The following is a 4,110-nucleotide window of genomic DNA, read 5'->3' on the forward strand; positions in this document are numbered from 1 at the left end:
CTTCAAGAGTAAATTGGATGCTTATCTTGCTGGGATCCTATGACCCCAGCTGACTTCCTGCCCTTTGGGCAGGGGGCTGGACTCGATGATCTCTCGAGGTCCCTTCCAGCCCTGCTGTCTATGAAAAATCAGTCACTGTGCTGACTCAGCTATGTGAAAGCTCAGGAATGAGGCTGTCTGGGTGCTCGGCTGGAGCAGCTAAGCACAGGGCAAGTGCTAGTATGCCTCCTTGTATGGGGGGAGGATGCTAGGGGCCATGGAGGAGCCTGGGATGCTGATGGACAGCAACCTCACTTGAATCGATAGAAGATCCAGTACAGAAGTTCAATGCATCAGTCTAAGCTAAATTGATTACATTTGATTGCACAGCAATCCAGAATTATCTTAGATGGGTAGAACCCATCTTTAGAATTCAGTTCTGCCATTTTTAAACTAATCTCTGTGCACTGAACTTCTGTACAGTTATGGGTTTAGACAAGTTTCTGAGCACTTATTCTGGTAAAAGTGTAATATCTTTACCTAGCCAAAGAGTTTCATAAGATGTGTTTGTTTGACTGGTGCATTATTCACTCCTAATTCTCACGGTCAGCATCAAGGAGGAAGAGTTTGAGTTGCTGCTGAGTTGTCATCACATTATAGGCTAAGTGGTGGAAGGAGGTCAGCCAATAATAAATCTTGCAAGCAGAATTGCTTCTTTCAGGTTGCAGTGTCCTCAGAGACTACTTCCCCCCTTTCCACCCAGATAAACATTCACACCTTAGAAGCAATTGTTTTTTACTGTCTTCTGATAAGAGGGAGGAACTAGGCTTTAAACAGGAAACATTTGTTGTTGCTGTTAGTCTCTGAGAGAACCGGAGAAAAATACATTGCCTGAATTTTGTAGCGATGTTGCTTATGTTTGGAGGATTCTAAAGTTTCAGAGAGAGGACAGGACCTTGCAATTATCAAGACATTTTGGAAGATATCTTTTCTAATAGTCTTGCTAAACCATAATGAATATTCATATTCATATATTCAACAGTGCCCTTTACTGGTTTGTTTTTCCCTTTAAAACCAGATTTAAGAGAACTCTACTTCTCAAAATATTTCAAGGGTTCTTGGTGGATATCTCTGGATGCTTTGGTTTCCAGGCTTCAAACTAACTCTGCTAAGCTTACAAGATTCTGTTAAATGTGGAATCTGTCCTTGTCAAAGAAAGAGTATTTAAATATCTTAACAATTTTTAGTAGAAGCTTGTCAGTTTTAGAATCTCAAGGATCTTCCTGATGTTGTCTGAAGGGAGGCAATGCATGGGAAATTCAGTATGGGAAACTTATATGTAACCCAGGTGATATGCGGAAAGGTACCCCCTCTCCAATTGAAAGAGTATCAGCAGGTGCAGGTATGCTGTGGAGGCATGACTGTCTAGATGTAGGCCAGCTCACTTCCCTTCCCTACACAGCAGAGAGCCAGGACACCCAGTGATATTTAACTATGTACAAGTTTAGTGGTACACAATAATATAAAACTTATAACCATAAACATACATACAAATATATCTCTGTATACATATACATATATTATTTACAGATATAGATTTACACCAACAATAAACCTTATTCACCATTATCTTAGGCACAAGCATAAACCTCTGTGGCCTCTCATTCAGTGTGCAGCCTCTGTCCCTCAACAGACAAAGGAGCACTGAATAACAAAACACAGGTTAATCATCAATTCAATGCAGGGATACCTGGTGGTAACAGGGCAATAATTAAACAGAACACAATAAGGTTACATCACATATGCAAAAATAACCAGTGTAATAGATTCAAACATAAACAGCTTACAATCCGCTCAAATAGCAACAATAAGGACGCAATATTACAAACAGAATCCCAATGGCATAAATGACCAGACCACCCTCAGTGGCACAGCTACGCCCAAAGAAGAAACGGCAGCCCAAGTGAAGATCCCATTACCTAACAGAACATCATTACCCCCTCCCAAATCACTCAGCTAGGAGGGGCCCATAACTATGACACTACCCCTAAAAAACAGGGGACCTAAACTCCTCTCTGTGCCCAGGGGCAAATCATCCCTACTCTTCATGGGGTTTCCTCTTGATCGCCTGCAGTGAGGAAGGCCCCTCCTCCCCTGTGGGAATCCCCTTTCCAGGTAACTCATGACTCCCTCACAGGGGTGGTGTACCTGTCCAGTCACTGCTCACAGCAGGAGGTCAGAGCAGCCTGGTGCAGCCACTGGGGCCTATCAGCCCTCTTTCAGCTCCATGCACTGCCCATGTACCAAGGGATGCCTCCCTCATGCAGGGTGTGGACCTGCGCTGCTGCATGCAGCCACCAAGGTCCCTTCAGCTCTGCTCAGCTCTCAGCCCCGTGCGCCTCCTTGTGTACCAAAGGGGCCCTGCCTAGGGCAGGGATGGAGGCCCATGCCACCTTATGGTGACTCATCAGCTCTACAGCCCTGTGCACCAATCCATGCACCAATGGCCTACCTCCTGCCTCATGCAGGGTTGGAGACCCTCACTGCCTCATGCAATTGCTAGGGTCCCATCAGCTCTCCACCAGCCCTTGCACTGCTCCATGCACTGAAGGGTTTGGGCTCCCAGCTCAAGCAGGGTTGGAGACCCCCGCTGCCTTGTGCAACTGCCGGGGTCCCATCCACTCCCAGATCTCCATGCACTGGTCTGTATACTGTCATTCCTGCCTCTACCAATCCAGGCTGCTGCAGAGCCCACTGGCCAGCCTACCACATATATATTAATCTGCACCCCCTTAGTAACCATCAGGATAGGTTCAGAGAAGGTAAGACTTAAGGTAATTGCCAGAATATGCTTCTGAACTCTGAATGTTGAATCATTCATTTCTTACCCTGCTTGCTAAGGAAAATAAGAACTTTAAAATGCCTCTAGATTACACATCATCTGCCTTGATTGTGAATATTCCCAATTTATAGAACAGAAGTAAATGTCCTCAGGCATTCTGATTTTGTGGTGACAGCCTCAACAACCAAAGCATTTCCCAGTTCTGTGTCTAAGGGAATAATGTCCATCTACAGTAATTGTAGTTCTGGTGCCTGGTGATTCTGAGATGCCATATGTACGTCAGACAATACCTCATAAACAGCTGATATTAGAAGTACTGGAAACAGAATCACTGCACCTGGGGACAAAAATTATTGTGCTAGATATGAGCACAAAGGGTATCTTGGAAGCAAGGATCCATTACTGAAGAGCTCCATTGTTAATTACAATTATTTGCTAATTTCAGATTTTGACCACTTGGGTAGCACAGCCCCTATTAGATCCATTCAGAACTGTTTTCTATTTATTGACTGATTTTAAAACTTATACCTTTTAGTTTTCCCATGTGTACCTTTCCATTAGTCATGTCTATGGCATAAAGAGATGAAAATGTTAAATTGAACAATCAGACTTTATTTTATTATTCCAAAGCATTTGACATGGAAAGCAGTTTTGTACAAAGAGGATGTCTACATGTGCCCCACATGGCACAGTTTTCGCCATCATTTAGTTATTGCATTATTGTGCCATCCCGGTGGCCCAGTTATTTTTAGCAGCTATGTCACCATAGCAAGGTGCTATAGCAAGGCAGCTTATCACTATAGTGACATAGCATCTCATGTAGATACACCCAGAGGGAAGTCCATGCAGAATGCATTTAATCAGGTCCACCACTAGGGCATGATATCAAAGCAGGCATCCTCTTTTTTCAGCTGTCTGCAAGAACTCACTATTATATCCTATCCATATAATTCCAAGTAGTACCCATGAACATCCATGCTCAATTCAGTTCATTTGAATGCAATCCATTATTGCCATGGACATCTATAGAAATGTACTCAAATGGTAAGAAAAGGAAACAGTCGGGACTATATTACAGGTAAGTATAAATTGCCCAGTTCAAACTAGTCTCTCTGGGAGATTTCATAGATTTCATAGACATTGGGGCTGAAAGGGACCTCAGAAAATCATCAAATCCCGCCCCCCACTCAAAGAGCAGGAAGTCAGCTGGGGTCATAGGATCCCAGCAAGATAAGCATCCAATTTGCTCTTGAAGGTGTTCAATGTAGGTGCTTGAACCACCTCCGATG

At 43.7% G+C, this 4,110-nt stretch overlaps 1 long non-coding RNA gene across 2 annotated transcripts in view; it reads left to right on the forward strand.

Annotated features, from left to right (window-relative positions):
- The window catches only part of LOC109319902, a 47,041-nt gene that overhangs the window by 21,191 nt on the left and 21,740 nt on the right, over nucleotides 1-4,110 (forward strand). The window lies entirely within an intron of this gene.

This window comes from Crocodylus porosus, unplaced genomic scaffold (genome assembly GCF_001723895.1).
Source record: "Crocodylus porosus isolate Cpor-Errol unplaced genomic scaffold, CroPor_comp1, whole genome shotgun sequence".
Lineage (NCBI taxonomy): Eukaryota > Metazoa > Chordata > Crocodylia > Crocodylidae > Crocodylus > Crocodylus porosus.